This window comes from Bubalus kerabau, chromosome 21 (assembly GCF_029407905.1).
Source record: "Bubalus kerabau isolate K-KA32 ecotype Philippines breed swamp buffalo chromosome 21, PCC_UOA_SB_1v2, whole genome shotgun sequence".
NCBI classification, from domain to species: Eukaryota; Metazoa; Chordata; class Mammalia; order Artiodactyla; family Bovidae; genus Bubalus; species Bubalus kerabau.
The window spans coordinates 10,866,649-10,889,387 of NC_073644.1; the positions used below are offsets into that span (position 1 = coordinate 10,866,649).

General features: G+C 39.0%; 1 protein-coding gene across 1 annotated transcript in view; it reads right to left on the minus strand.

Moving 5' to 3' along the window:
* The window catches only part of DOK6 (docking protein 6), a 413,808-nt gene that overhangs the window by 234,850 nt on the left and 156,219 nt on the right, over nt 1-22,739 (minus strand). The window lies entirely within an intron of this gene.

Genomic DNA, 22,739 nt, shown 5'->3' on the forward strand with positions numbered 1-22,739 from the left:
CAAAAAAACATTTTTAACTTAGCATACAGTACATGCTCTATGCTGGGTGCTCACACAAAATGATCCGTTATTATTGTCCTAAGTCACTTTCCAATGGATATTTTTACTTGTTTCTAATTAACAGGAATCAAATACCATGCAGAATGAAAACAAAAAACTTTTTCGATGCCATCAACTGTGGTTATTTGCTTTGCTCAATTTTGAAAGAGTCTAAAAATTATGTAGAAGAATAACTCTGAAAGCAAGGACTCCTGTGTTTTTTAAAAAATTGTATCTTTTACAAACAGTAGCCAGTATGGCACACAGAAGATTCTCAATAAATTTGCATTAAATATTGATTGGATTTAACACCTCAACTGTCTCCTAAAACCCACTTATCATGCAAGTCCCTGGTGGAAATGCAGTCTAACTGACACCTGTCAATCAGCAGACTGTGACTCTAAAATTCTGGAAACATTACATATAAGCAATGGACTTCCTTCCCAGCCCAAACCACAAAGTGTTCACGGACCCTTATATCCTTGCTCACCACCCTGTTCTCTCACCAAGGCTCATTCGTGATTTATGGACCCAGGTTAACAATTCTACTCTTTCGGCAACTAATAATTTTATTGAACAAGTATTTTAGCTCTCAATTGTATGGGTACAAGGCTTTCTGCTGTAACTTGTGCATTTTTATTTCTCTCCACAGTCCCTAGAAATGAGCAGTTTGTGTACTTCCTCACTTAGTCTGCAAATACAACTTTACAATAATAATGCTGTGTGAGTTCATTTCTAAAATGCACTTCTCAACATGCTACGTCAGTATTTCTTCTAATAAAAGATCCAACAGGTTCGTTTTCATTTCCATCTATATAAATACTTAAAAACTTCTCTAAGTTTCTTTGACCTATGTGCTATTGAGAAGTGCATTGTTCACTCTCCAAGTATTTCAGAATTTTCTAGCTATTTTCTATTACTGGTTTCTAGTTTCACTGCATTCTAGTTTAATTTCATATGGTAGAGAGAAGGTACGCTACGGTTTCCGTTTTCTTTAATTGGTTATGTTCTATAGCCCAAACTACCGTTCAAACTACCGCACAATTGCACTCATCTCACACGCTAGTAAAGTAATGCTCAAAATTCTCCAAGCAAGGCTTCAGCAATACGTGAACGGTGAACTTCCAGATATTCAAGCTGGTTTTAGAAAAGGCAGAGGAACCAGAGATCAAATTGCCAACATCTGCTGGATCATGGAAAAAGCAAGAGAATTCCAGAAAGCCATCTATTTCTGCTTTATTGACTATGCCAAAGCCTTTGACTGTGTGGATCACAATAAACTGTGGAAAATTCTTCAAGAGATGGGAATACCAGACCACCTGACCTGCCTCTTGAGAAACCTATATGCAGGTCAGGAAGCAACAGTTAGAACTGGACATGGAACAACAGACTGGTTCCACATAGGAAAAGGAGTACATCAAGGCTATATATTGTCACCCTGCTTATTTAACTTATATGCAGAGTACATCTTGAGAAACGCTGGGCTGGAGGAAGCACAAGTGGGAATCAAGATTGCCAGGAGAAATATCAATAACCTCAGATATGCAGATGACACCACTCTTATGGCAGAAAGGAAGAACTTAAGAGCCTCTTGATGAAAGTGAAAGAGGAGAGTGAAAAAGTTGGCTTAAAGCTCAACATTCAGAAAACTAGGATCATGGCATCTGGTCCCATCACTTCATGGCAAATACATGGGGAAACAGTGGAAACAGGGGCTGACTTTATTTTTCTGGGCTCCAAAATCACTGCAGATGGTGGCTGCAGCCATGAAATTAAAAGATGCTTACTCCTTGGAAGGAAAGTTTTCACCAACCTAGAAAACATATTAAAACGCAGAGACATTACTTTGTCAAAAAAGGCCCATCTAGGCAAGGCTGTGGTTTTTCCAGTAGTCATGTATGGATCAGAGAAGGCAATGGCACCCCACTCCAGTACTCTTGCCTGGAAAATCCCATGGATGGAGGAGTCTGGTGGGCTATAGTCCATGGGGGTCGCTAAGAGTCAGACACGACTGAGTGACTTCACTTTCACTTTTCACTTTCATGCATTGGAGAAAGAAATGGCAACCCACTCCAGTTTTCTTGCCTTGAGAATCCCAGGCACGGGGGAGCCTGGTAGGCTGCCATCTCTGGGGTCACACAGAGTTGGACACGACTGAAGTGACTTAGCAGCAGCAGCAGCAGTGGCATGTATGGATATGAGAGTTGGACTATAAAGAAAGCTGAGTGCTGAAGAATTGATGCTTTTGAACTGTGGTGTTGGAGAAGACTCTTGAGAGTCCCTTGGACTGCAAGGAGATCCAACCAGTCCATCCTAAAGGGGATTAGTCCTGGGTGTTCATTGGAAGGACTGATGTTGAAGCTGAAACTCCAATACTTTGGCCACCTTATGCGAAGAGCTGATTCGTTGGGAAACACCCTGATACTGGGAAAGATTGAGGGCAGGAGGAGAAGGGGACGGCAGATAATGAGGTGGTTGGATGGCATCATTGACTCAATGGACATAGGTTTGGGTGGACTCCGGGAGATGGTGATGGACAGGGAGGCCTGGTGTGCTGCGGTTCATGGGGTTGCAAAGAGTCGGACACGACTAAGTGACTGAACTGAACTATGGCCCAGAATGTGATGCATCCTGGTAAGAGTTCCATGTGAGCTGAGAAGAGTGTGTATTCTGCTGTTTGATGACATACATGTTCATTACATCTAGTTAATTGATGGTGGTTTGAGTTCACCTATGTCTTCACTGATTTTCTGCCTGTTCAATCTGTCTACTTCTGAGCGAGGGGGGTTGAAGACGCTAACTATGACAGTAAGTGCATCTATTCCCCTTGTTCCATCAGTTTCTGCCTTATGTCATTTATTGATCTGTTGTCAGGTGCACCCAGATGTTATATCTTCTTGTAGGACTGACAAATTTATCAATATGTAATACTTAATAAAAACCCTTGCTTTGTAGTCTGTTTGTCTGAAATTAAAACTTACTCTTGTGTTCTTTCGATTAATGTTAGTATAGCATATCTGAAGAGAAACTAAAGAGCCTCTTGATGAGGGTGAAAGAGGAGAATGAAAAAGCTGGCTTAAAACTAAACATTCAAAAAACTAAGGTCCCATCTGGTCCCATCAATTCATGGCAAATATATGGGGAAAAAGTAGAAGCAGTGACAGATTTTATTTTCTTGGGCTCCAAAGTCGCTGCACACAGTGATTGCAGCCATGAAATTAAAAGACACTTGCTCCTTGGAAGGAAAGCTATGACAAACCCCAGTGTTTTAAAAAGCAGAGATTCCTCTTTTTGACAAAGATACATAGGGTCAAACCCATGGTTTTTCCAGTAGTCATGGACAGATGTGAGTCAGTCACTTCAGTCGCTCAGTCATGTCCAACTCTTTGCAATCCCATGGACTGCAGCACACCAGGCCTACCTGTCCATCACCAACTCCCGGAGCTTACGCAAACTGATGTCCATCAAGTCGGTGATGTCATCCAACTATCTCATGCTCTGTCGTCCCCTTCTCCTACTGCCTCCAATCTTTCCCAGCATCAGGGTCTTATCTAATGAGTCAGTTCTTCATATCAGGTGGCCAAGGTATTGGAATTTCAGCTTCAGCATCAGTCCTCCTAATGAATATTCAGGACTGATTTCCTTTAGGATGGACTGGTTGGATCTCCTTGCAGTCCAAGGGACTCTCAAGAGTCTTCTCCAACACCACAGTTCAAAAGCATCAATTCTTCGGTGCTCAGCTTTCTTTATAGTCCAACTCTCATATCTATACATGACTACTGGAAAAACCATAGCTTTGACTAGACAGACCTTTGTTGGCAAAGTAATGTCTCTGCTTTTTAATATGCTGTCTAGGTTGATCACAGTTTTTCTTTCAAGGAGAAAACGTCTTTTAATTTTATGGCTGCAGTCACCATCTGCAGTGATTTTGGAGCCCAAAAAGTAAAGTTTCTCACTGTTTCCATTGTTTCTCCATCTATTTGCCATGAAGTGATGGGACTGGATGCCATGATCTTATTTTTCTGAATATTTTAAGCCAACTTTTGGGCTTAGTTTTAAGCCAATTTTTTCACTCTACTCTTTCACTTTCATCAAGAGGCTCTTTAGTTCTTCTTCTCTTTCTGACATAAGGGTGGTATCATCTCCATATCTGAGGTTATTGATATTGCTCCTGGCAAACTTGATTTCAGTTTGTGCTACTCTGCATATAAGTTAAATAAGCAGGGTGACAATATACAGCCTTGGTGTACTCCTTTCCCGATTTAGGACCAGTCTGTTCCATGTCCAGTTCTAACTGTTGCTTCTTGACCTGCATATAGATTTCTCAGGAGGCAGGTCAGGTGGCCTGGTATTCCCATCTCTTTCAGAATTTTCCACAGTTTCTTGTGATCCAAATAGTCAAAGGCTGTGGCATAGTCAATAAGCAGAAGTAGATGTTTTTATGGAACTCTCTCGCTTTTTTGATGATCAAACAAATGTTGGCAATTTGATCTCTGGTTCCTCTGCCTTTTCTAAATCCAGCTTGAACATCTGGAAGTTCATGGTTCATGTACTTGACTTGGAGAATTTTGAGCATTACTTTGCTAGTGTTTGAGATGAGTGCAATTGTGCAGTAGTTTGAACATTTTTTGGCATTGCCTTTCTTTGGGATTGAAATGAAATCTGACCTTTTCCAGTCCTGTGGCCACTGCTGTGTTTTCCAACTTTGTTGGCATATTGAGTATAGCACTTTCACAGCATCAAATTTTAGGATTTGAAATAGCTCAACTGGAATTCTATCACCTCCACTAGCTTTGTCTCAGTGATGCTTCCCAAGGCCCACTTGACTTTGCATTTCAGGATGTTTGGCTCAACGTCAGTGATCACACCATTGTGGTTATCTGGGTCATGAAGATCTATTTTTGTACAGTTCTTCTGTGTTTTCTTGCCACCTTAAGGATTCTTGCCATCTCACAGATATAAGAGTTGGACCACAAAGACAACTGAGTGCCGAAGAATTGATGCTTTTGGACTGTGGTGCTGGAGAAGAGTCTTGAGAGTTCCTTGGACTACAAGGAGATTGAACAAGTTGATCCTAAAGGAAATCAACCCTGAATATTCACTGGAAGGACTGATGCTGAAGGTGAGGCTCCAATACTTGGCCATGTGATATGAAGAGCTGACTGATTAGTTAGAAAAGACTCTGATGACGGGAAAGATTGAAGGCAGAATGAGAAGAAGGCAGCAGAAGATGAGATGGTTTGACAGCACCACGGACTAAATGGACATAAATTTGGGCAAATTCTGGGAGATAGTAAAGGACAGGGAAGCCTGGTATGTTGCAGTCCATCAGGTCAAAAGAGCTGCACGTGACTCGGTGACTGAGCAACAACAAAGTATGCTTTTCTATACCCACATATTTTTAATTTATAGATGTCTTTACATTTATGGTGGGTTTCTTTATGATAGTGTATGGTTGCATCTTGTTTGATCCACTCTGACAATTCTCATCTTTTAATTGGTGCATTTAAGCCATTGATATTCAAAGTAAATATCAGTGTAACTGGACTAATATATAGAATATTTGTACCTGTTTTCTATTTCTTGTCCCTCTTCTCTGTTTCTATTTTATCTTTCACTCTTTTTTCTGTCTTTTGTGGTTTTAATTGTGAATTTTATATGATTCCATTCTTCCTCCTTTCTAACATGTCAGCTATACCTTTTTTTTTTAACTTTTTTAGTTGCTGCCCTAGAGTATGAAATATAAATTTACAGCTAATGCAATTCCAAACCACACTATATCAAACTACACATATATCAGAGATACATACATATATATCTACTTATCATATATATATATATATTTATAAATGTATACAAAATCAAATACATTGTTGGTGCTATTTTGAACAAACTGTCACCTGTTAGATCAATTAAGAATAAGAAAAAATGAAACTTTTTTATCTCCACTCACACCTTTTTGATGCTTTTCCTTTCTTTATATAGATCTGAGTATCTAACCTACATTATTATTTTCTCTAAAGAAATAATTTTAACATTTTTTACAAAGTCAGTCTTACCAGCAATAAGTTCAATTTTGTTTGAAAAAGTCAATTTCTGCTTCACTTTTAAAGATAATTTTACAGGGCATATGGAACTCTAGGTTGATGGATATTGTTCATCTTAAAACATTAAATATAGTTAGCTCTCGATATCTTAGGATTCCACATCGTCAGGTTCAACCAACTTTGGATTGGGTACTACTTTTACGATCCACGGTTGGTTGAATCTGAGGACGTGGGACCCGCAGATATGAGACTCAGATGTGCTTGCTATTTTATGTAAGGGTTTTAGGCATCCATGGATTTTGGTATCCGTGGAGGATACTGGAACTGACCCCCCATTAGATACCAAGAGATGGCTGTGTTTCACTCTAATCTGTTGCTTGCATAGTTTCTGAGGGAAAGGTAAATGTAATTCCTCTTTGTTCCTCTGTGGAGAAGATGGTTTTTCCTCTCTCTGGTTTCTTTCAGGACTTTTTCCTTGCTTCTCTATAGTTGAAAATGCCTAGGTATACTTTTCATTCATTTTTTTTTTGTGGGGAGCAGTAATCCTGCTTGGGGTTCACTGAGATTCCTGGATCTGTAGTTTTGTGTTTGACATTAATTTGGGGAAATTGTTAGTTATTACTGGTAGAATTTTTCTTTCTTTCTTCTCATGTTGGTACTTCCATTGTGCATATATTATACCTTTTATAGATGTCCCAACAGTGCTTGAGTATTGGTTTTATTTTTACTGTTTCAGTCTCTGTTCTCTCTGTTTTTCAGCTCTGGAGGTGTCTTTTTATTTTTTACTTATGGCTGTTCTGGGTCTTTGTTGCTGCACAGGCTTTTCTCTAGTTGCAGCGTGTGGAGGCTACTCTCCAGTTGCCTTGCAGGAGCTGCTCACTGTGGTGTCTCCTCTTGTTTGCAGCACAGGGTCAAGGGCAGAGGCTTCAGCGGCTGCAGGAGCTGCTCACTGTGGTGTCTCCTCTTGTTTGCACCACAGGGTCTAGGGCACAGGCTTCAGCGGCTGCAGCACATGGGCTCAGTGGTTGCAGCTCCCAGGCTCTAAAACACAGGCTCAACAGTTGTGGAGCATGGGCTCATCTCCTCAGCATGTGGGATTCTTCCAGATCAGGGATTGAACTCATGTCTCCTGCACTGGCAGGTGGGCTCTTTACCACTGAGCCACCAGGGAACCCTGGAAGTTTCTACTGAGACATCTTCAAGCTTGTAGATTCTTTCATCAGCCATGTCCAGTGTTTATACATTCATCAAAGGCATCCTTCATTTCTGTTAGAGTATTTTTTCTTTTTGGTTCCTTAGACGTTCTGTCTCTTTTCTGACAGTTCCCACCTTTTCTTGCATACTGTCTACTTTATCCATTAGCCCTTAGTGTAGTAATCATAGTTGTTTTAAATTCCTGGTCTGATAATTTCAACTACCCTGCCTTTTCTGATTTTGATGTTCCATCTATCTCTTCAAATTGTATATTTTGAAGAGATATTTTCAAATATCCTTGAAATGCTATTGGTATTTTACCTTTTGGTAATACCTTGTAATTTTTTCTTGGTAGTCACTGATTTTTTTTTTTTTGGTAATATTTCCTTTTAAAATCTGTAATGATGTGGACTTCTAGCCTCATAAAATAACAAGCTTATCACTCAAGGTTGCTGTGCAGTCTGTCCAGAGGGGCCCTTATGGTCTCTGTCACAATAAATTTACAGTCTATAGTCGACATGCTGGAAAAATTATTTTAATATTGAAAAAATATTTGTTTTTCTCTCTCCTTGTCATTATCTCACTTAACATGCAAAACTAAAATTGGTAAGGTAAGTGATTTCAAGTTAAATAAACTAAAAATGGTTTGCTTCATATATAACATGTATAAAAACACCTACATATGTGTATATATGCATTCATATGTGCATTTATACATATACTATATCTATTTATTTATCTAAAAAAAAATTCATTTTCTCTTCCACGGAAGAAAAATTAGGCACTAGTATCTTAAAGTGTCAGATCCTGGAGAGAAAGATGAGAATTTTTTTGGAACAATGATTTGTATATTATATTTGAAGTACATTAAAGCATACTCTCAACAATAAACTCTTAAATTTTTAAATCATTTGACGATTGATTCAAGTAATAGTTAACCCAAATTTTATTCTAAAATAGTAGATTAAAGATATTTTAAAAAGAGACATTATTTCCAAGTGTTATTAATTTTAAATAAGCAAATGATCTTACTAAAATTAAGTACAGTCTAAAAGCAATGAAGATCATGTGTTGCCTAAGAACAGATACTATCCATGTTAGGTGAGTATAAAAGTGATATGCCACTATATAAGATATATTATATATAATATCAAGTTGTGCCAAACAATATCATAAATACATTTATTATTCTGCTCCAAGGCCTTTTCCAAATATTTTTATTTACAAATATAAAAGAATATTGGAACTAATATTGCATAAGACATCTTTTTTTCACCTCATAGCAAAAAATCAACAGAGCAAATTAATAAACAGCCTAGCAAAATGCAGCAAGCACTAGAGATTTTCTAACTTTTGTGCCTCAGGCAATCTGACAAACAATGTAGTTCAAACAAAGTGTTTGCTCTTCTGTAAAATTCACATTTAGAGATGCAGAGAAGCTCTTCAAGCAGACATGGTTACACTGGTTTCCGCAACAGTGTGAGGCTTTCAGTTGATCAGTAGTGCGATGCTACCCACTTCAGTGTGTGCCCTAACAAACTGAAGCAGAGCACTCACGGGGGCATAAAATCTCACCTCTCAGATTGTCTTGGTTAGGAAGTTCAAGAGTTCTGTTAGATTACAAAATGTTACAAAATCATACCGGAAGATTTTCTAAGGACTTGGTATACCTTTGGAATTTGCATGCATGCATGCTCAGTCGCTTCAGTTGTGTCCGACTCTGCGACCTTATGAACTGTAGCCCTCCAGGCTCCTCTGTCCATGGGGATTCTCCAGACAAGAATACTGGAGTCGGATGCTATGCCCTCCTCCAGGGGATCTTCCCAACCCAGGGATCGAATCTGCATCTCCTGTCTCCTGCACTGGCGGGTGGGTTCTCTACAGTTAGCACCACCTCAGAAACCCCTTGGAATCTGATATATCTTTAATTTGAAATATATTTTAAAAATATTTAGAATCATAGCAATTCAGGTCAAGATATATCTGAATCTCTTGTCCTCAATTTTCACTTTCAGTACTAAATGATTTTATGAGCCAGTACAAAACTGTTTGCATTTTCTTAGAGGAAGGTAATTTTTAAAATAATATCTTTAAGTGCTTTAAATTAAAAATATTTTTATTGGTCTACAACCTAACAGTGTGACATAAAACTGTGAACTTATTATTGAGTGTTAAATCCCTGTGTGCATACTAAATCATTTCAGCCCTGCATGGTTCTTTGAGACCCCATGGGCTGCAGCCCACTAGGCTCCTCTGTGGGATTTTCCAGGCAAGAATACTGGAATGGGTTGTTATGTGTTTCTCCAGGGGATCTTCCAGATCCAAGGATTGAACCTGGATTGGCAGGCAAATTTTTACCACTAGCACCACCAAATCCTAGAGCATTTCAATAATATATATCTATAAAGTATTACATCATTTAATAAACCAACCCATATTTCTGAAATATTAATTTTTTATATTGCTCTAATAGGACAAAACATTAGTTTAATAATAAGGCATTAAAATAATTAAATATGATATTAGCAGAATTTAATTAAAGGAAAAATTACTTGAAAATAATTCAGGTTGTTCAAGTCTAAGTCAATAAATGCTATGGTCAATAATTTAAAATGCTGAGGTCTAGTAAGTGTGCGTAGGTATACAAAAACAGCATGTTGTACACCTTAAATATATACAATTTTTATTTTATTATTTTAAAAAGAATACAGTAACTGGACTTGCTTGGTTACTCAGTAGGAAAGATTTTTATCTGCAATGCAGAAGACGCAGTTTTGATCCCTGGGTCGGGAAGTTCCCCTGAAAGAGGAAATGGCAAACCCTCTCTAGTATTCTTGCCTTGGAAATTCCTTGGACAGAGGAGTCTGGCGGGCTACGGTCTATGGAGAGTTGGACACAACTTAGCGACTAAACAACAACCTTGTTTGGAGCCACTGCCTTGATTCCTGCTGCAGTTTTACCTATTATTGCCTTTGCTCCAAAACAAAGTGAAAATAACAAGTAATATGTTAGTGTTATGATGAAAAGAATGCTGTCTGCGTGGACAATTCTGAGGTCCACTGTTCCAAACACAGGCTTCTCTCGAGCCCACAACACCTGCTCTGTCCTGAAACTCCGCCAACATCTATTTCACACACACTCCCCTTACCCCTTCCCCTCCACAACTTCACTATTGCTCTTTCTCATCTCAAATATTTCCATTTGTTTTTCCATCTGCCTTCATACCCTTCATCTTCCATTGTCTTGTTCACACTGATTTTAGACTTATATTTTTAACCCAAACGTTTTATCATGCTCCTTCATTTATCATGCCTTCAGTCAGTCAGTCAGCGTTAGACGCTAAGTCATGTCTGACACTTTGCGATGACTGTAGCCTGCCACGCTCCCCTGTCCATGGCATTCTCCAGGCCAGAACACTGGAGTGGGTGGCCATTTCCTTCTCCAGGGGCTCTTAACCCAGGGATCGAACCTGGGTCTCCCGCACTGCAGGCAGATTCTTTACCGTCTGAGCCACAAGGCATTAAAACCATTTAATTACACCTTAAAATTAAGTTCTCACTCTTTAGCAAGGACTTGATGACTTTAATGACTCAGTTCCTTCTTGGAAATTGAATCTCATCTTTGTCTACATTAACCTTGAACACAAGTTAGTGTCCAGCCATGTACAAAGTCTTTCAGTTGTTTTGAATAGAAATGTGCTCTTTAAAGGTGATGCTAAAGCTGAAGCTCCAATACTTTGGGCCACATGATGTGAAGAGCTGACTTATTAGAAAAGACCCTGATGCTCAGAAAGATTGAGGCCAGGAGGAGAAGGGGGCGACAGAGGATGAGATGGTTAGATAGCATCACCGACTCAATGGACATGAATTTGAGCCAACTCCGGAGATAGTGGAGGACAGAGGAGCCTGGTGTGCTGCAGTTTATGAGCTTGCAGAGAGTTGGACACGACTTAGCAATGGTAAAACAACATTCAAAGGTTACAGAGTCTTTTACAGAATAATCTTCTTGGAGCTTCCTATCAAGCTCACAATCATTTGTCAAGACCAACAAGCCTCCCTTAACCTTCCCTGAATGACTCATGCACAGTTAATAGCCTGTTGCTGACGGTGGTCGTAGGTGGTGTTTCTCAAGCCCTTGACAGTGTGATCTGAATTCAGATGGCTTCCCGACTCATTATGAAATCTGGTTGTGTTCGTACAGTGGACTCAGTAAGTAAATTATTGAGTTGTTCCTTTATTAATTCATGTCATTTATTTATCAATTCTCTACATAACTCAACTTCTATATAGGATTTTTTTTTTTCATTTTAAATATATGCTTTTCACAGTGAAGACCAGTAGATGCCTATTAAGTGATTGGCTCTTTCATATCTGATGAGAAAAGAAAAGATTAAAGATAAAGAAGAGGGTAGCATACAGCTGCACTGGGCTATATGTTCTGAAATGGAGGGCATACTTCTGCGAATCACTTAATAAGACCAAACAAAAGAGAAGCTGCTTCACTTGCAGATGAAAATAGTTCATTAGATTTTAGTCGCTCTACCATTACTTAGTTTGTAGAACTTTCAGGAGGAATCTGATATGGGCTGAAGGGCATAGTGATATTTTCTCCAATTAAGCCCAAGTTTTTCATAGGGGTCTTCTTTGCATACTTAGCAAAGTTCAGTTCAGTTCAGTTCAGTCACTCAGTCCTGTCCAACTCTTTGCGACCCCATGAATTGCAGCACGCCAGGCCTCCCTGTCCATCACCAACTCCTGGAGTTCACTCAGACTCATGTCCATCGAGTCAGTGATGCCATCCAGCCATCTCATCCTCTGTCGGCCCCTTCTCCTTCTGCCCCCAATCCCTCCCAGCATCAGAGTCTTTTCCAATGAGTCAACTCTTCGCATGAGGTGGCCAAAGTACTGGAGTTTCAGCTTCAGCATCATTCCCTCCAAAGAAATCCCAGGGCTGATCTCCTTCAGAATGGACTGGTTGGATCTCCTTGCAGTCCAAGGGACTCTCAAGAGTCTTCTCCAACACCACAGTTCAAAAGCATCAATTCTTCGGTGCTCAGCTTTCTTCACAGTCCAACTCTGACATCCATACATGACCACAGGAAAAATCATAGCCTTGACTAGACAAACCTTTGTTGGCAAAGTAATTTCTCTGCTTTTCAATATGCTATCTAGGTTGGTCACAATTTTCCTTTCAAGGAGTAAGCGTCTTTTAATTTCATGGCTGCAGTCACCATCCACAGTGATTTTGGAGCCCAGAAAAATAAAGTCAGCCACTGTTTCCACTGTTTCCCCATCTATTTCCCATGAAGTGATGGGACCAGATGCCATGATCTTAGTTTTCTGAATGTTGAGCTTTAAGCCAACTTTTCACTCTCCTCTTTCACTTTCATCAAGAGGGTCTTTAGTTCCTCTTCACTTTCTGCCATAAGGGTGGTGTCATCTGCATATCTGAGGTTATTGATATTTCTCCTGGCAATCTTGATTCCAGCTTGTGCTTCCTCCAGCCCAGCATTTCTCATGATGTACTCTGCATAGAAGTTAAATAAGCAGGGTGACAATATACAGCCTTGACGTACTCCTTTTCCTATTTGGAACCAGTCTGTTGTTCCATGTCCAGTTCTAACTGTTGCTTCCTGACCTGCATACAGGTTTCTCAGAAGGCAGGTCAGGTGGTTGGGTATGCCCATCTCTTTCAGAATTTTCCACAGTTTATTGTGATCCACACAGTCAAAGGCTTTGGCATAGTCAATAAAGCAGAAATAGATGTTTTTCTGGAACTCTTGCTTTTTCTATGATCCAGTGGATGTTGGCAATTTGATCTCTGGTTCCTCTGCCTTTTCTAAAACCAGCTTGAACATCTGGAAGTTCATGGTTCACATATTGCTAAAGCCTGGCTTGGAGAATTTTGAGCATTACTTTACTAGCGTGTGAGATGAGTGCAATTGTGTGGTAGTTTGAGCATTCTTTGGCATTGCCTTTCTTTCAGATTGGAATGAAAACGGACCTTTTCCAGTCCTGTGGCCACTGCTGAGTTTTCCTAATTTGCTGGCATATTGAGTACAGCACTTTCACAGCATCATCTTTCAGGATTTGAAAGAGCTCCACTGGAATTCCATCACCTCCACTAGTTTTGTTCATAGTGATGCTTTCTAAGGCCCACTTGACTTCACATTCCAGGATGTCTGGCTGTAGGTGAGTGATCACACCATCGTGATTATCTTGGTCATGAAGATCTTTTTTGAACAGCAAAGTTAGGATGAACAAATTAAGGTTTATTGTAAAATGTAAAAATCACCACACTATTATGTTATATATCTTTCCCCTTAGCCTAACTGTGGATATTAAGCTATTCACATTCAACACAGGTTTAACTCACAAGCATAAAATAAATTTTCACTAATTAGTATAAGATAAATAACTGAAAAATCCTGTTTGGTGAATTTTTTTTTTAATTTTAAAGTATCTCATCAGTTAACTGTCATGACGATTGAGATTAGATAGTGCCTATTGAGGCATTCAGTTTCTTTCTTTAAAGATAATTATATTTTGAAAAGTTAAAGAACTTAACTTCAGATTTTTTTCAAGTATATTCAAATGAACCAAAATACAAACTGCACTCTTCTTTCTTATTAATCTTACTAACAATTCTTATCTCTCCTGACATTTTACTAATCTCCTATGGTTGTTTTAATTAGGTCAGAGTTTTTATTTTTGGGAATAAACACTTTAGAAGATAGTTTAATAAAATTCTCTTCATTAGGATAGAGAATATTGATTTTCCAGTAAGAGAAAAAGGTGAAAAACTTACTAAAGTTTTAGATTATTTCAATTATTACATATCAATCCCTTTTGAAAGCCCAAATCCTAAGTGTTCATAATTATAATTTAATTATTGGTGTTACCCTATATATTGTATGCTTCAATATTCTGGTCACACTATTTGAATCGAAAGTGTATAATTGCTTCCTTCCAAAACTTTTATATCTATTTTCCAATAGCTGCTTCCTTATATTTGTCTATCACTGAAAAATATGAAATATGTACCATGGAAAAAATCAATATAACTCATTTTTTAAGCTCCTTGTGACACACTTTCATGTTTACTGTCTGACAACCCCAACATGTTCATAATCAATAATCACAAGTTCTGTTGTCAGCTGGCACAGTGGTAAAGAATCTGCCTGCCAATGCAGGAGACACAGATGTGATCCTTGGGGCGGGAATATCCTCTGGAGAAGTAAATGGCAACCCACTCCAGTATTCTTGCCTGGAAAATCCTGTGAACAGAGAAGCCTGGTGCGCTACAGTCCACAGGGCCACAAAGAGCCAGAGACACCTGAGCATGCACAGGCCACTCCAATATTAAACTACAGTGTGAAATGCATCTTCTAGAGAAAATAATTATGGATAAAATTACACTAGAATTAGAATTAATCACCGTTGGCTGTCCACTCAGCATCCAGTTCTAGCTCCTTCATTCCTAACAGAATCTGATTTTGTTCGTTGTGTGCCCCTATGTCACGTCACCCCAGTACCCAGGTAGGCATTGCTCACTTTCAGTATCCTGGTAGAATCTGTTATTCCTAGGGTTATAATTGCTCATGATTAGTTTAAGAAAGACAATATGACCTAAATATAACCAGTGTCTTGTGAACAGAAGTCTTCTGGTGGCTTCAGAGAAATGTTTTCTAATCTGGAGGTAACTGCCAGATGAATCTAGCCCCTTCTCCGGGGGATGCTGTGTTGTCCGGGTGTCACAATTCAGAGATGCTACAGCTCTCATTCTAGTAGACTGAAGATGAGGGCAACCATACAAATGGCAGAGCAGAGACAGGAAAGAGAGGGAAAAAAAAAGAACGCACGGCCTTAATTTTCATTCTTGAGCAAGAATCAAGAATGAACCTACCCTGGAGCCATTTTCTTTTCCTGGACATGCTGTAATATGTGAGCATGCTCGTCTTTAAGTTGTGAATTGGGGACTCTGATGCTGGGAGGGATTGGGGGGCAGGAGGAGAAGGGGACGACAGAGGATGAGATGGCTGGATGGCATCACTGACTCGATAGACGTGAGTCTGGGTGAACTCCAGGAGTTGGTGATGGACAGGGAGGCCTGGTGTGCTGTGATTCATGGGGTCACAAAGAGTCGGACACAACTGAGTGACTGAACTGAACTGTTGCTTTCAACCAAAATCATTCTAACTTAACAACACTGAGAGCTGAGATGCCCTCACTTCACCAAAGGAAACAGCTGTCCTCTCGGGGTGGCCAGCACAAGCTAGAGTGATGACCAGAACCTGGTCACACCTTCTGCTTCTCACACTGGTGCTCTTTCCACCAGTTTATGCGATAGCTACTGCTCTGAAATCCATGCTATTTAATAATGGCAAACAATGGCTAATGGGGACGTCATCACAGGAGGGAGAATTCAACTACAAAAGAGCCTCAGAGTGCAGGGAGGATGAAAGGTATCCCAGAAAACTCTATGTTATTACTCCAAAATTATTTTGAAGTTGTCTATTACAGAAAAACAAAACAACAACAACAACAAAAAAAAACCAAAAAGAAAATCTATTTTCAGGGCTAAGTTGCAGAACATCAGTACAAAGGAAAAATAAGCATTAAACAGGAAATCTCTATAGCTCTTTCCTCCCTCCTCCCTCCCGCCACCCCCCATCCTGGTCTCTCTCTCAACATGTTCCACTGACTCTAAAAACAAAAAGGCATGAAACAACTCTGTCAGCTCTAGCATCATTCTCCCTCTGAGAGGCAGAGCTTTGCTACACAGATACTAGCAGAGACACCACAGCTTCTAGGACTTTACTCAGCAGATGCACAACTTTAGATCTTTCAGTGACAGTAATGGGTTGAATAGCGTCCCCTCCCAATGGTATGTCAAGTCCTAAACCCCAGAACCTGTGAATGAGAACTTATTTGGGAAAAGGGGTCTTTGCAGGGGTGATTAAGGGTAGGACCTTGAGAAGGGTGCACCCTGGAATCAGTGAGGACACCGGAGCTGATGAGCAACAGAGGAGCAGAGGGAGCTGTGAGGCATGACGCAGTGGACGTGGCCACATGCGTGTAGGCTGAATGGACCCCTGGAGCCAACAGAGGATCTCTCTCAGGATCTCGCTGAGGATCCTCTCAGAGGCTCTGGAGGTGCAGCCCAGCCAACACCCTGACCCTTGAACTCTGATCCTTAGAAATGGGAGAAAATAAACTGCAATTTTAAGACAAATCTGCAGTAGTCTGTTAGGCTAACCTAGGAAACTTACATGATTCAGTTCAGTTCACTCAGTCATGTCCAACTTTTTGTGACCCCATGGAGTGCAGCACGCCAGGCCTCCCTATCCATCACCAACTCCCGGAGTCTACCCAAACTCATGTCCATTGAGTCAGTGATGCCATCCAACCATCTCATCCTCTGTCATCCCCTTCTCCTCCTGCCTTCAATCTTCCCCAGCATCAGGGTCTTTTCAAATAGGTCTGTTCTTTGCATCAGGTGGCCAAAGTATTGGAGTTTCAGCTTCAGCATCAGTCCTTCCAATGAACACTCAGGACTGATTTCCTTTAGGATGGAGTGGTTGGATCTCCTTGCAGTCCAAGGGACTCTCAAGAGTCTTCTCCAACATGATTACACAGTATTATTTGAATTTGGACAGCCAATTTGTGCTTTAAAGTCAGTTGTCTTGAATGAAGGTAAAATGACAGGAAGAAAGTGACAAAACATGTGGATATAGACCTATTTCTCTAGTTAGATAATAGTTTTCTAAGAAGCAAAGAACACATATGTACTTACCTTGAGTCACCTAAAGCATAGCTAACATCAGAAAGTGTCTAAATGTAGTTCTTAAAATTGATAGACTCCATGAGAAAAATCACATGGTTACCTCAGCAGGCTAAAAAAAAATAACAGCATTGATACAGTTCAATACCTTTATGAGAAAAAAAACCCCATAAATATATGAAGAATAGAAAGGGATTTTATTTAAAATTGATTCACCAAAACTTATTTTACTTTATGCACAAGTACTAGACAGAGTCCCTGCCTCCTGGAAGCATGGCAAAGGGGCTCTTGATCAGGTAGCACAGGTCCTGGACAGGAAGGTAAGAAAAAGACTAAGAAAGGAGGAGATAGAACTATCCATATTTGCAGAAAATATGATCACTGATATGAAAATACTAATAGTATTAATAGGAAAACACTATTAAAACAACAAAAGTATACAGCAGTTATCACATATAGTTAACGCAAGAGACTAGCAGGATCTGTATACACTAACAATTGTTAATTAGAAAAAATTACCTTCACTATAACAAGAAAAACTGTAAAGTGCCTACAGATTTTGTTGGAGAAAAATTTAAAACTTAAAGAGAGAAGCTAAAGTGAAGTGAAAGTGTTAGCTGCTCAGCTGTGTCCGACTCTTTGTGACTCCACAGACTGTTGCCCACCAGGCTCCTCCGTCCATGGGATTCTCCAGGCAAGAATACTGGAGTGGGGTGCCAGGCCCTCCTCCAGGGGATCAGAACCCAGATCTCCTGCACTGCAGGCGGATTCTTTACTGTCTGAGCCACCAGGGAAGCCCAAAGTAAAAAAAAAGCATATTCCATGCCCTTAGATAAATTGCTAAGGTACCTTTATAAAGTAAGAACTGAGTGTGTTTGGGAAACAATTGCTCTAACAAATGCTATAACACATGCTATCATGTGATCTGGTGGCAATTTAAAACAAGTGGCATGTTAGTGGTCCAAGAACAAACATGCAGGCAGTACAGAGTAGAGAAAAACGTAAGAGACTCTCAAGAGTCTTCTCCAACACCAAAATTCAAAAGCATTAATTCTTCGGCGCTCAGCTTTCTTCATAGTCCAACTCTCACATCCATACATGACCACTGGAAAAACCAAAGCCTTGACTAGACGGACCTTTGTTGGCAAAGTAATGTCTCTGCTTTTTAATATGCTGTCTAGGTTGGTCATAACTTTCCTTCCAAGGAGAAAGCGTCTTTTAATTTCATGGCTGCAATCACCATCTGCAGTGATTTTGGAGCCCAGAAAAATAAAGTCAGCCACTGTTTCCACTGTTTCCCCATCTATTTCCCATGAAGTGATGGGACCAGATGCCATGATCTTAGTTTTCTGAATATTGAGCTTTAAGCCAACTTTTTCACTCTCCTCTTTCACTTTCATCAAGAGGCTTTTGAGTTCCTCTTCACTTTCTGCCATAAGGGTGGTGTCATCTGCATATCTGAGGTTATTGATATTTCTCCTGGCAATCTTGATTCCAGCTTGTGCTTCCTCCAGCCCAGCATTTCTCATGATGTACTCTGCATATAAGTTAAATAAGCAGGGTGACAATATACAGGCTTGACGTACTCCTTTTCCTATTTGGAACCAGTCTGTTGTTCCATGTCCAGTTCTAACTGTTGCTTCCTGACCTGCATACAGGTTTCTCAAGAGGCAGGTCAGGTGGTCTGGTATTCCCATGTCTTTCAGAATTTTCCATAGTTTATTGTGATCCACACAGTCAAAGGCTTTGGCATAGTCAATAAAGCAGAAATAGATGTTTTTCTGGAACTCTTGCTTTTTCAATGATCCAGTGGATGTTGGCAATTTGATCTCTGGTTCCTCTGCCTTTTCTAAAACCAGCTTGAACATCTGGAAGTTCACGGTTCACATATTGCTGAAGACTGGCTTGGAGAAATTTGGCCAGTCCTGTGGCCAGGACTGGAAAAGGTCATTTTTTTCTTTCTATCACACTAGAAAAACAAAAATAAGGATGGAAGCAAAGGGAAGAGAGGGAGGGAGAGAGGGAGGGAGGGAAATCCACTTTCCATAGAAAGTCAACTGATTGATATGTGAAATTCTAGCAGGTCAACTGCTATTAATTATATGACAGTTACAACTTCCCAGTGCTTTGAGTTAGTCTTCTGCTCAGCTTTCTATGGCCTAGTATGTGATAACTCCTAATATAGCTAGTGGGAACAATTATGTTTCTCTAGTAAAGGACACAGAGTGGAAAAGAGTATGATCACTGTTTTAGTTGTTTAGTTGCTAAGCCATGTTCGACTTTCTGCAGTCCCATGGACTGTAGACTCTGCTGTCCATGGAATTTCCCAGGCAAGAATACTGGAGTGGGTTGCCATTAGAGTGAAAGCAACATTCCAATTATTGTTCGAATGTGATTTAAGTGCATAAAATATCCAAGCTTGGGGATAATAATGGGTCTGATCTCGTGAGTTTACTTGCAAGGTAGAACTGGAATAAAAGAGAGCAAAGTTGACTTTTAGGTACCTAAAAGTCGGGTGTACCAGCTCTAAGACTAGGAGAACTTCCTGGTACTCCAGGATTAGGACAATTCCCACTATACCAAGAAAACCTTTTTATGAAAGGGTAAAAGAATTAGTGGAGAAATACAGTCTAGTGCAAATCTGATTAAATTTTAATTTTATAGTACCCAGATTTCTATGATTAACTTGTTTCAAAGGAAAACTAGGGGGAAAATAGTTGCATAACACTTAACAATCTCTCTCTTTTTTTCTCTCTTTGTCTCCAAATAAATGGGGGAAAAACATTAATTTCCCTGAATATTGTACATAAGGAATTCAATCACCTCTTCAGGATAGACATCAAATTATGTATAAAAATAATTTTGATTTCAAAATTAATTTTACACATAATTTAACAAATTCAATAATTATCATCAAAAAAAGAATTTCACTGACTCTCAAAGCCTATGGTTCCCTAAATATGTTCTCTAAATAAAATCATGTTAGAGGCTATTATTGGTTTGTAACTTAAGACTGTTTCATGGGCAATTAAAATTTTACTTTTTGTTACTGAAGTATTAGATGTAAAAAGGATTTATAATTTTTTAAATATTATATAAATTTGAAACAAATATTAAACACCATTATTTATAATATAAAAGATGCTGTATAGATATTTATAGCAAGGTACAAAGTCATAATTCAAGAATAAAGTCTCAGTGATATATCCTTAAAATTGTAAGTTGTAAATAAATATGCATTCATTACTTGAAATGTAATACATAACATTCCATTAATGATAGAAAAACAATTTATCCTCAGTGAACATTATGCAATTATCATTTCTCCTGCTGCATCTGTCAGATATTACACAATTAAGTAGACTTTGTTAATGGGTAAAAAGAGATTTTTAAAAACTCCAGATGCATTGATGATATTCTGAAATAATAATTAAGGGCATTGGATCTAAATCCATTATATATATGTAAAAATGCTTCAGAAATGATGGAAATAATGTCATAACAAAATCACGCTGTTGAATATTCTTTCTCAAATTACTATCTGATTTACCATGGAAAATGGCTTGTTTGAAACTATAAATTACTTTATCATGTAAATTGGTCTCAGAATTTTTCTAAAGTTGGTATGAAAAATGTCCCTGGTTTCAAAGATGCAAAATCTGAGGCAGAAATGACTTGTACAACCATAACTGTTTTACATTTACACATCATCTTACATGAAATTGTCATCTCACTTTCGAGCTATAATATTATTTGCATTTTACAGATAGGAAAGTGAGAGAAAGACATTATTGTTTAAACCACACTATGCTTTCCCCTGATGTAGTACCACTGTGGATGACACACAAGTGAGTAGTTTAAAAAAGTGAACAAAGACAGTAATTTTCCTAACATAAATCCTACTGCTGCATACTCTAAATCAAGCCCAGAATACTCTTACAGGTATTTTCTAAGAGTGTGATTTCTATTTCTCACTGAAGAGATGACTTTCATGGCCCAGTAGGTAATAAACAAATCCTGATGACTGAGTGGTTGCTTTTCTAAGACTTCCTTAAACCACACAGAACGATCATTACTGAAGATTTCTTAGATGCTGCAAAATTTCAACCGGCCTTGATTCAAATATTACAAAGATCAAGTCTAACTCTGCAAGTTCCCTATTATTTTGAGAGCACAACTTCACAAATTCTCTCCATCCAGAAGTCTTTACCCATGGCCTTTCTTGCTGATCTCCACCTCTGTCAGTCAAGTGCATCCAGCCTTGGGCATAGGCCCCCTTCATCTTATCCTACATCAAACCAACATTTTGCATTCCATTTCTATGAGTCTTCCCTGAATGATGGGCACTAGCGCTCAGATATTATGAGACAATTAATAAATGACCATGGATTAACTGTGACTGCCGCAGGAACCAAGGTGTGTGTCCATGGAAGCTTCTGTTCAAGAAACTGAGATGTCTTCAAAGTAAGGGATTATAGGAGGATGAATGAATGAATGAGTAAATACACAAGTGGATACAATGCCTTAACCCGAATAAGTGAATATCACTCTGGGAACTTCTGGAGGGGGTTCAGGAGGATCCACACCGATGATTATTCTTCACATGGTGCCGGGAGGTGCTCATCTAAGCATTAAGCCATTTTCATGGAATCAAGTGAAAGTCTTCAAGACACCACATTGTACACAGTGCTGCTTTCACATTTCCCGATGCTTTTGCTTCTAGCAAAAGGATATGCTCTATTTATAGATGGCTAGTCTTCATAAGGCCATTTTCATCTTTTCCCCAATTCTCTTGGATGTTTACATATAGTTAAATACTGACAACTCCAATAGGAATAAAGAGGATGGAATAAGATGATGTTTTCAATGTCAGGTTGTCGGGGATTTAGAAATAAGACTGGTCCCAAAATGAGCATTGCTTTTCTTGCATCACGTAGAATGGGAACTTCACATAGGTCTATCTTCATTCATCCTTCTAAGGGGCTTTATTTATATTTTCCTCCCCACAGACTGCACTCATATTTACTTTGTTAAAATTTCTATAAACTGTTTCTTTTTCATCTGCTTAGGAAATTAAGGAAAATTTATTAGCTGATTCTATGTAAATTGCTTTCGCTCAGTTTTCATTGAGGATAAATTTGTTTTGAATATCTGTTATGACAATTATATACAGCCACATTTTCAACCCTAATGCATTTTTAATAACTCGCTTCAGCAGCTAGTGATTTGAATTTCAAATTTCTTTCTACCAAGAAGTAAAAAAAAGTACATACCATCTTATGGCAATTTCATATAAAAATTGATTTATGCTGCAAGATCTCTCTCACAGTAAACATATCAAATGTCTAAATGAGATCATTAATACTCATAAGCTCTAGAATATGTATGTTCCACATAGAGTATAGCATTAATTTAAACTTGGTGCAGAAATAATTGTATCTTTAGATTATTTTTCAGAAGCCCCTCACTTAAGTTGGAAACATTTCATTTGATTTTTTAATTAATTGCTATTGAACACCACAGAGTATTTTAGAGCATATCAAAATAACTGACTAATCACAAGTTTAAGGTATTTCAGTTCAGTTCAGTCACTCAGTCGTGTCTGACTCTTTGTGACCCCATAAATTGCAGCACGCCAGGCCTCCCTGTCCATCACCAACTCCGGGAGTTCACCCA